The following is a 12,332-nucleotide window of genomic DNA, read 5'->3' on the forward strand; positions in this document are numbered from 1 at the left end:
AAACGCGACCACAAGAATAAAACGAAATTTGAGTGTGTGAGCTTAGGTCACCGCGGTCGTAAAAAAAACAGGCGAAGCAGTCAATCCATATTTCAAAGTTTCTCCGCTCTTGACCCTTATGAAAAACGAGGACCGCTCTTTCTTCCCTTTGGGTGCCTAAGGGAACACGGTTTTTGAAGCTTTAAGCTGAAAAATTTATGAAACTCTTGAGAAAAGAACTCACGAGTGATAAGCATATTCACAATGATATGCAGTGAAGAAGGGAAAGGATAAGAGGAAGAGGAGGATGATCCGGTTCGAGAGACAAGAATTTTTCTTTCCGGAAGCCTTATGATGGTCGAATGCGTTGAATTTTCAGAAGGGCCAACATCAGAGTTAGACTAAAAATGACACAGCCTGGATAGGACGAGAGACTACCCCCTTTGGTATAACGCGCGTTTCCATAGTAACAGAGACGTGTTTCCTGAACTTTTTTAAACACCCGCGGACGAATACATTCAGGTATATAGGGCTAATTTACTTTTCCACGTCTATATCATTTTACAGTGTGTTACAACTTTTGTAGGGTGGTTTCTTTTACTCATAAATGACAGAGAATCATCTTTAAAAAAAATTGAAATAATACAACACAAAACTATTGATACGGTTAATTTAACTATGCGAAGAGGAGTAGTTCATAAATGGCCTGTATTTAATACATGGTTAAGTAAATGGATAAATTTTCATGACAGGTTAGTTTCATGGTGCAATAGTGTAAGCGCGAGGAGTGATGTTAGATATATAGTTTTTTACAGAGCTCTAATCTGAGTGTTATCGAATGCTTGCATCATTATGATATTGAGGAAAGTATAACTTTACGCTTTTTCTCTGACATTTAATGATTATATCACGAAAAATTGATAAATCAGGCATTTAGATGGTTGAGCTACCGTTATCCGTTTAAAAATGATAAACCTTCCAGCGGATTTGGAGATAAAAAAGAGTTCGAATTACCGTAAGTTTTATTTTTAAGGTTTAACTCGCAATAAAATCCGTGAATCAATCGCATTAATTAACACCAGCTTTAAAATGAATTGAAATGAATGAAACCCTTTTAACAGGAACATTTTTCATAGCTTACACCCTGCAGCCTGAGGGACATCTAAATTAAGGGTTAAGTGGCATTTAAAAGTGTTATTGAACGCCTCTCACAAGTATATTTTTGCCAACTTGTACATTTCACATTCTCCGACGGACATTTATCGCTTTGTATCATTTTAAACAGCATAAATAAGAAGAGGAAGCAGTCAAACGTGTGCCATATACTTCCATCGCCATTGAATTTCAATTATAAGATACGTGAGTTGCAAAGATATCTCCTACGGACGTAATACAGGTAAATTAGCACCAATTGTCCAAACGAAAAACTATATTTTCCCTGTTTGTTGCTATCCCTTGACTTTACTCAATTTGAGTTATATTCTCCCAGTACTTGGCCCTCTTTGAATGTATGTTTATGAGTGTATCTGCTCGACGCTTGTCCCCGGCGCGGAATCAATTCTCGTAAACATTCACGAATGGTGAGTATGTGGTCATAACCCAAGGCATCCTTAGCGGATCCCTTCAACCCTGTGAGGGATTCTATTTTGGGTTGAGTGTGCGTGCTGCAGTTGGTCACTGGCGAAGGAGTAACATTCCCTCAAATCTCTACAGAAGGTCATTGTGGTTGAGAGGTCGTGGTTAGTCACTGCCGAGGTATTCCATCTCCCACAAACTATCACAGCAATTTATATGTTTCCTTTTGAACAAGTGGTGGGAACTGATTTATTACGGCCATTGGAGATTCCCTTTCATTTTGTTATTTTACGAGGCCATAGAGCTCAAGTTTCCCAGATTTCACGTGTAGCTGTGAAAATGATGTTGAATGGTTCCTACGTTGTACCTAAGCTTCTGGTTTAATTTTCCTTTTTATTTTCCAAATGGGTACTTGATAACCTCGACGACATGCGTAGCAAGTGGAATATTCGCCTACTATCCGGAGGTATAGTCATCCCTCTCTTGTCACTCCGGCTGTTCGATTTCGTTGTTAATAGTTCTTTTCGGATATCCAGAGATGGCACAAGGAAAGGAACAGGCCACGGCTTTCCTTAATGAATGAATGTTGCACTACTAATAAATAAATGATAGATGGATACTGTACTTTTAGGAAAGAGCTTCGGTTAGACGACTGTGGTTTCTCCCAGTCTATATCTACACAATATCCCGCAGGGAGTGGAGGTGAGTGTTTGAACATCACCCGTGAAATGCAATGCAATTAAATGCAAAACAAAAAGAGATAGGTTTCTAGTATCCAGGGTATAACAGGAGTTGGTCACACGCGTTGGAAATGTGTGACGGGAATTTTAAATATTTTACTAAATAATTAAGCAAAAACTATGGGCACAATTGCCAATGCATAGGATGAAAGCATACTTGAGAGTACATAATTACTTTTTCCATCCAATAATTATTAGCGTGAGTTGATTTTATATATTATTGTGCAATGACCCCTTGCAGCACATCATAGGAGTGGCTTACAGTTTACCATATACGTATGTGTGCATGTACCATAAAATTAACATTATCATACGGCACTAACCAACATTTTTAGACTCCATGATGAGCCTTAAAGCTGAGGAGACAACCTGTAATTTCTTCTAACACCCTTAGGAGCTATGGATAGGTGGATAGATGAAAATATCCCGAGTTGGATTAAAGATTTTTATAATGTTCGTGTGCAAAGAGCAGTCATAGATGGAGTTATCTAAATAGCAGTAGAAGTTACTTCAGGTATTCCCCAGGGAAGTGTAATCGGACCTCTTCAATTCCTACTTTACTTTAAAGACATTGACACCGTAGTCTAGTAAGATGCGTTTATTTACCGACGATGCAGTGATTTACTTAATATACGTAACCCTGAAGGCACAGCAGCTTTATCAGATAACTTAAATTCTATACAATGCTAGGGCGACAATTGGAAATTAGAATTAAACTTAAAAACATGCGTAGAAATAAATTTTTGGAAAAAGTCAAATTCCCTCCAGAACGCTTACTGCATCGGGAACACCGACATGGAATGTGTCGACTCGATTAAGTACTTAAGTGTTACCCTCACTCACGATCCCTCCTTGGTGAAACATGCACGGGGAATTTGTGGAAAAGCTAACAAAAAATTGGGATTTATTAGAAAATTACTGGGTAAGTGTGATGAAAAGGTCAAAGAGAAATGATATCTTTCGCTGTTTGGGCCTAATTTAGAATATGCTGCATGTATGGTATCCTCACAATCGCATTCTTGCTTGTCATGTTTTGGCTTGCGCGTTGTTAGATGGCTTTCGTGCTGCATCCTGGGGTGCAACTGTTTGTTGGTTTATGGTACATGTTGTAGCCGGGCAAAATCCAAAACCAGCGACATGATATGAGGTGGGCGCCCGGGTCAGGCGTCCACCCCTACGACAATGTGTTTGCATGAGTGTGTCCGCTGCAGTGGCTGTAGTTTTTCATGTTGTTGATTTGGTATATGTTATTGTTCCTATTTACGGGTGGTAACCAAACACCCCCCGCCACACGCCCCTGCGGCCGCTTGCGGGGTGTTATGTAAACGTAGATGAAGGTGGATCTAGATTTGTAAAACGTTATGATTAACTTAGTAGCGTATCCAAAATGTTATAGACCTAGGCTGGGAATCACTCATGGAGCGAAGGTTAAATTACAGATTAAACCTCTCGCATTCATTGGAAGGATACCTCTTAAGCAATGATGATGAAAATGCACTATTCCCCCATCGTACTACGGTTAGAGAGATCATGTAAATAAAATTAGAGAACTTAGGCGCAGAACAGATACATTCAAGTCGTCATTTTTTCCACAAACGATAAGTGATCAGAATAACATTGTCCGACTGCGGTAGGGTCATATTTGGGTGAAAATCAGTTTGGTGTGTATTCACCCCCTGCCACACACCCTAATGGTAGCTTGCATAGTACTAAAAATATCTAAAATAAAAAAAATATGACTTAACCATAACCTTTTAGTTTCAAGTTTCCGAGCAGTTGCTATATTTTAAATCTTGAGCGGTATTTTTATTATATTAAATCTGAAGTAGAAGTTACATAACGCCAACACGGCCATAACTTTAGCTTTTAAAATTCATTCACACCATATGCACGATTAACACTGGCATGATAGTAATGGCCCTCCTTTTCATGACCATATTTTTCCTGTACACTTGCCCAATTTTTATTGTGCATCGTATTTTCGCTCAATACATTTTGCTAATGGCAATAGCAATGAGGTTAGGCATTTAATTGACGAAAATACCGGCCAAGTGAATTATCTTAGCGCGTGTATGCCTGAATTCTGAACCCATGTTAAATTTCAAGCATGGTCAGACTAATAATATTGATCGGCCCTTAAAACAAATTTATTTAAAAGTTCGCGCGCGGCTATGTTTAAGCTTCACGGGGGATTTCGTCAAAGGTCAAAAGAAATTGAACTTTGATTAGGGCTGCAAAACACGTGGCGGAAACAAGCTTCCACCTGTGCCTCTGAGAGAATTTTTTCCCTGTGGAGAGGGAGGGAGGTGGGATTTCGGTGGGCGGATTAACTTCCCTGCTCAAAATGCCGAGTGCACAACGTGAAGTTAAGAGAAAATGGCAGGAGCGCCGCGACTACATGGGTGACCCGAGATCGTGACGGGCGATCGCGTAGTAAGTAGCACGTGGATAATGAACGCGCGTGCCGCGGGAGGGTTGAGGGATTTGAACGGACGAACGGGGGAGGTGAGACGAACAGCGCTGTGCCGGCATAATGAAGGGGAAGGAGGAAGAATGGAGAGGGAGAGAGACGCGCGACAGGGAGATGGAGGGGACCACCGGCGAGATCCAATCCCGGGAGCGGAGGAGGACACGGTAGCGCACGGGGGAGCCCAAGAACTGAGGAAAAAAACAAGCACCCCCTCCGCACGCACACGCACGGCACAGTGGTTTTGGACACGCGGTTTCCGAGTCGAACACGGCTCCTCTCCCCACGGTGACAAAGATTACGTGTCCTGTTAGCCTTCCCTCACTCTCCCAGAAGAGCCTCTTAATAGAAAAAATGAAATCATTACGGGGAGTGGAACGATGACAAGGCCGTGGAAAAATGAGAGCAGACGTCAACGTCAGCAGGGGGTCTCTCGTGAAATACAATTTAATGATGGGAAAGAAACACTCTCGGGGATTATTTCAAATGCAAGCCTTCTTTCTTCTTGTAACAAGTATATTAGTGACGTGTAGTAGCAGCGAGCGGATAGATTAAGTGTTCACGAAAGCCTCAAGAGCGAGTCGTATTCGTTTAAAAATGTCCATGGAACTCAGAACATACTGCATTAAAGGTTTGCCTGGACGAGAGGTAATTGTCTCTCTCTCTCTCTCAGCTGGATTCAAAGCTGAAAAAACGAATATTCGTTTTTTAATAGAATAAAATTCATAGATTTGACTAATCAGCTCTCATGAAAAATTAAATCAAATATTAAATAGCGATATATATATATATATATATATATATATATATATATATATATATATATATATATATATATATATATATATATATATATATATACACACACACATATTTAATCTTCTCGAATGAATTAACCGAGAAATACGGATTCTTTTGAAAGAGGATGATGGGTTTCTCATATAAGCTACCAGATCAATATAAAAGGAGAATGAGATAATGATGCCATATCCATATGAATAAGAATTTTATTTGAGAAAATTTTTATCGACTTCACAAGAATATTAAATATATTACCAGCATTGTACACCAGTGGCTGTAGATACCTCAAAAATCGAGAGATTACACGGATCCTGGATAATTAGTCCTCTCTTCACTCACACATTAAACCTTTCACGGAAGAGCAACCTAATTTTTCCTCTGAAAGATCGGAATTAATTCAATAGAGGGGATGTATAGTTTTAATCTCTCTCGTTCATTCAAAGATTAATCCGAGATGCTTGGCAGCGGCCATCCATTTTTCTCATCCAAAACTAATTACCCTATTTCCCGATGGCTCTCTTCCCTAAAAACCTTTTACTATTTGTCCGCTCGGCATCCTTTGGTCTTGCAGCATACAGAATAGGATCCCAAAGATCAATTACTTTTCTGATATGATCCAATTACAATCGAGTCGACCCTAAACACAAAACGAATTTTTGTTTGTTTGCAAATGAATATTTTTTGAGTGAAGTGGGTACCTCATTTATGAACGCCTTGAGCTATTCTGCCCTCGAAGTCCGCCGAGGATTTTTATCGCCGCTTGCTGTGTACTCTTCTTCCCACTGCTATGCAGATGAAAGATTCTACTCCAATTTCTCTCCTCTTAGCGCCAAATATGCGTATTTTTTCTTTCAGTGTTTGAGGATCTTTCTATTCCATCTCTCCCACACATATAAATTTAGTTCCCATCTCAGAAATCTTCATTTTGTATTTCTCTCGTACTTGAACCATATCGTTCAAGTAGGTCATAAGGTGTTTAGGAAAAAGTACTTTTTTAATATATTCCCCGTTCATCTCAATTTCTTTGATGCCGTTTCCTCATTCTCTCCCGTCTGTTTTCAAAATTGTTTTACATGCATTCAAATATATTACAACTCCTTTATTTATATTGGTTGCTATCCTTCTTTCATGGCAAATTAATATTTGTAGAAAAGTTCAGACATTTCATTTCTGTCATTATGCACATTCTAAGTGGCATTCAGTGCGTCAAATTCTTAACTTAATCAATGCATGAAAATGATGATGAATCATTGAACAATCAATGATGATGACAATGCACATTCCCCCATTGTACTACGGTAGAAGAGATCATGTCAATAAAATTAGAGAACTTAAGTGCAAAACAGATAAATTCAAGTCGTCATTTTTTCCACGAACGATCAGTGATCAGAATAACATTGTCCGACTGCGGTAGGGTCATATTTGGATCAAGATCAGTTTGGTGTGTATTCACCCCCTGCCACACACCTTAATGGTGGCTTGCATGGTACTAAAAATAAAATTTTCATTTAAATTTCATGATTCATATGAATAAAATTCATATGAAACATGACGTCACAGCAATATCCTTTCACTGAATATGACCAAAGTGGATTTGTTTTAGTGCTTCGAACGCATGTGACATCAGACCAAATTGTCGGCGCTCCTCGCATCAGTTGTCTTCATTTTCTACTCTATTTCCAACACTACGCTTTTCTCCTGCGGCGGCCTTTCACTTTCAGAGTTATTTCCTTTTATTACCGAGAACAAGCCCTCTGCATTACTCCCAAGTGCCATATTAATTTATTGGCTGATTTTTTTCTGCTCTCATCGCCATGTTTTTCTTCATTCCTTTCAATGCCTTATCTAAATCCTCCTTTCCCCTTTTTTATGCTTTCTCTAAACCGCCTTCCAAATATTTTGGTTCCCATTCAATTTCTCCATGCATGCCTTCATCCATCCATTTGCTTTTCAGCTATCTCCCATCAGCATATTTTTATTTGCATTCTAAATGTTATTGTTCATCGTCTTCTTTTCTTCAAACTGCCTATTCACTTCAGAGTTGATATTCCACTTTAGTGGTTGCCTTCTTCGTGTTATACTTTATTTCTTTAGAGCAGCTTTCAATTGAGAGTTCCTTACATGTTTCTGACTTTGGCGTAGCTTCTGATAAGGCGTAGCTTTTTCACTTATTTTTCATGGGATCCTACATTTACTTTTTATATTTTGCAAGGCCCGAAGCCCGCTTCTTTTATTCATGCCGACTCTCATTAGCTCTCTTGCTTAAGAGTTGCTCTTTCGCTATTTAAGTAACTACTTTCACTCGATTGCTCATCTTCTTGAAATATTGGTCACTATTCCTCCAAGTAGGAGGGACAATGAGGAAGTACGAGAAGCAGATAATGGAAGGTGCAGTAGATACGAGAAAATGAACAGACTGGCAAGTGACATGATAGTTTGAGGAACTGCTACAAATCAGTCCTCGGATTAACAAATGCGAGAATATTAGAGTGTAGAAATTTTTTGCCTTGACCGAGATGCGAAATCGGATCCCTCGAATTGTGGCCAGATACTTGTGTCAGTTGAGCTACCGAGGCGTCCTCTTGCACTGCGGATTCCAAATCTCGGTCAAGTTGAATGATTTCTGCTTTGTGAAATCCTCGCATTTGTGCGTACCTCAGTGGGTGACTCCACTCAAATTGCACGCAATTTTCCCGTAGTTTTTATTTAATACTCGGTTCTATGTCGTCCAGTGTGTATGGACACTTTTTTCATCGAAAGCTAGGTTTCCTGCCGAAATTTTATTCTCCAGGGTTTTCATGCTGTATCTTTTTACATGAACATACTTAAGCCTTTCACATTGCGGCGGTTATTTGCCGGGAGCCATAGCCATTGTGTTCTGTTAAAAGCCTCCATGTTTGCACCGGGACTGCTCCCGTATCATTCAAAACAATTTCCAAATACCTTCCACTTGTTTTCCACGCTCATGTTGCTCGAAGAATGTGCTGGATATTAATATACTCATTTTCCGTCGGAACTTCCGTTTACCTGCTCCAAATATATGGTCATCTCATTGCTCTCTCCGATCGGGGCGAGGCAATTGTCTATTGCTAAGGTTCTCCTTTCTAATAGTATTTCTTCCGCAATCTATTTCTTCTTCTTTGGGACTCAACGACGGTACATATACGTGGAGAACGAACGCTGAGTCGATGGGCACGCCTCACTAGGCCGTCTTTGGTTATACGTACCACATTTCTCCCAATTTCCCTACTCCTTCGAAAACCGTATCGCTACCTTCTAGTTGTATTCTCATATATGGTCTAACAACTCACCTGTATTGCTCCTATTACCCACACGCCGGTTGCCTACAGCTTCATCTTGCAACATATCTCTGACGCAGGACGCCATATCCCTACAACGGTATAAGGAATCCATCTTTTATTTTTTTTGTCATATTATTCGTAAACAGTGGTCATAATGAGAACTCAATTTCATTTCCGAAAAGTTCAGAATAGAAAAGTTCAGAATTTCCTTAAATTCAGACTTAATGTTTCGAACCCACACCTCCCACGCCTATACGGACTCCCAAAAATACATAAAACAGATTGCCCTATGCGCCCCATTGTGTCCGCCATCAATTCCCCCACCTACGAAATATCCAAGTGGCTTACGGGTGAATTCTCCAAGATTGGGTTTCAAAGTTCATCCAATATCAGAAATTCCATCGATTTCATTGAAAAAATCAAAAACATCACTCTTACGGACCATGAGATTCTTGTGTCCTTTGATGTAGAGTCACTCTTTCCAAGTGTTCCAATCCCGGATACCATAACATTTGTGGCGGAGTGGCTCCAGTCTAAGAACATTTCCCCGGTAGAAATTAGAGAATACATCCTCCTGACCAACCTTGTTATGAGTAACAACTATTTCTCCTTCAACAATTCCTTTTACCAACAAGACTTCGGCACCACGATGGGAAATTCCCTTTCTCCATTTCTAGCAAACCTGTTCATGTCCCGCTTTGAAGAGCAATGTCAAAGAAAATTTACCTACTTCCCAAAAGTTTGGTTTAGATATGTGGATGACATATTTGCAGTCTTTGATACCAACTCATGCTCTTTAGAAGCATTTCAAAACCAACTTAACAGCCAATACCCCTCAATCAAGTAAAAAAAAAAAAAAAGTGTACGGCTTTGGGTTTTACTTTCTTTCCATGCACTCGGCCGTAGTACGTTCTTTATCTATTTATTTCAGAATATAGTTTAAGAGAAATTATTTGATGACCATTAGAATAACACCATTTAAAATGTATCTAAATGTGCTTTATTTGTTGGTTACAATGCCAATTTTTCCCTGCACATCTTTAACACTGCTGTTTAACTCTGTACTTACACGAACGCCATGAAACACATTACCTCAAAACATTATCATTCTTGATTAGGCCAATGTCATAAAAAAATATCAGCTCCAAAAAATAACCTACAAAGTAAAGAAACTTTAATAACCAGCAAACTGATGTTGGCCACGTACTTGTATCTTAAATAAGCGATTTTTTTCAAGGAATTGATAGGTTTTTTCAAGGTATAAAAGAACTAATAAAATTTCCTCATGATGCCTACATGTTTGCATAACTGGCAAATGTTTACTCCGATATCTAGCGGAATTATAATCTTTCAGTCTTTATACAGGCTGTATATATATTGTGTATTTATACAGGCTGTATATATATGCTGTATGTATATTTCCCAGCTAACCGGGGTTCACTATTATCATTAACACCCTGCGAACGGAACGGAAACAAAAAATCTCGCTCTCCTTGAGGAATGGACTCACCAGTGTCTCAACAGACAGCGTGCTTGCATTCATCTCTCCCCCTCCGCTCTACCACTAAACATGTGAGGAATATATTAAGTTTCTTTGGCGTGTCGAGATGAGAGCACCTGTTCTCAGTTTTTGCTGGAGTGCTTCCTTCCTCTCCGAAGGCACCTTCGGACTTCTCCTTCTCTAGATTCCAAATAGCCTGAAATTAAAAACAACATGTGATTGCCAAACATGTCATATATAAACTTTTTATTTTAGACGTATTTTAAGGCTCTAACAATGAAAAACAATGCGTCCAATTTCTTTAAGAACGGCAGTATGGAGGATAATTTGTCATGAATAGGGTCAAGCCAATAATAAAAGGTTAAAAGAAGGAAGAGTTTAAAAATGATCGTAGGACTATTTTCTTATGTCTTTTTGTAACGTATTTAATATTCCAGCTAGATTTATTGATAAGGTGTAAAAACAATTTATTGTTTGGTGTTCTCTCAAAATTCGATATCTTTCTCGAAAAGAAGTATCCTAATTTAAAATGATGGCTTGGTAAATGCTATGGCATACTGTTCATCCTTGATATGCCGCCTATAATTAATCAAATAGCGGAGAAACATAATAAACGGAAAATATTAGTAGTGATTAAAATAAAGTGAGATTTGGTGCTTTCTTCGCGTTTCTACTTGATGACGTTTTCTCGGGTCTTCCACCGGGTTCCAGGGGTTCCATGTTGGTCGAAGTTACGATACTCGACTCGTGCATCGTCCTCAGGGCAGATGAGTGAATCCTTAATTCGTATTATTTAGACTCAAGTAAAAGGTTTAACAAAAAACTAAATTTTCATAACTTTTTTAGAAATAAACGTCACTAATGTCTACAAATAAATGTTACAATAATTGAATTTAAGTTCAATCGAAGGGCATACCTGCAATGACTACGAAACCTCATTTGAAAAGGCTGAAACGAGGTCTTAGTAAATGCTGCTGATAGATCAGCATCTTCCTTCCTGCCACTCCGTCAAAATACAATATATAACCATTGGCCACCTGAACAAGAAAATAAAAGCACCAGAAAACGAAGTAAACATTTATTTCACAAAAATTAGGTGCCAGAAGGCGTAAAGCTTCGTGTTTATCTGCAATCACTCCTCTTTTCCGTCCTGTCACGAATCTTTCTTGACGAGAAGACCTTACTCATGACATGCGTTCGTGCCTTCAAAGAAAAGTAATTCATTTTATTACTTAAAACCTACGATGCATATTCATACGCATTAACCGTAAATAAATATTCCGTACGTGTGCAAAAAAACTCGCGCAGTTATTTTGAAAAGGCGACATTCATATAGGAAACTAGAATAGAGAAACAAAGCATTAAGTTCCAGATAGAAGCCAAGTTAGGAACATGCAGCACACTCGTAAATTTGGAAACCTAAAAATTTATGCTGATGGCGTTTGTAATGCATTCTCATAAACACCTCTTTATTTTTGCATGTAGAAGGCAACGACCATTTTCACTCAAATAACGATTTTTTAATTCCTCTATTATTATCTCCTAGCATTATTTTAGAATGCACCTACAATTGCCTAAAAGTAAGTTATGCAATTTTTTAAAGATGATGGATCGATCTAGTAGTCGGCTTCGTATTCGAGGTTCCAAAGTGAAATAATGCAGGCCATATTCATCCACGCCTAAATGTTACAGTGCTTGAGTTCTTGGCCATTGGAATAACCTTTTAAATCCATGGTATACTCAGAGGAAAGAGCTGTTCTCCCACTCGAATACGTAATTTTATGTAAAAGCTTTATCCTCACTCGCTAACCTTCCGTTTTGAAAAGAAGGTTTGCTTAAAGTCGCATGCTTAGCCAATAACTTCGAAATTTGAGAATATATATAGCATTTTTCATAGCTCACTATTTTTAATAATACGAGAAATTAATTTCTACCGCCAAAATCATTCCTATAAAATGGAAGTTAGG

Source organism: Hetaerina americana, unplaced genomic scaffold, assembly GCF_022747635.1.
Source record: "Hetaerina americana unplaced genomic scaffold, ioHetAmer1.1.p SCAF_10, whole genome shotgun sequence".
NCBI lineage: Eukaryota > Metazoa > Arthropoda > Insecta > Odonata > Calopterygidae > Hetaerina > Hetaerina americana.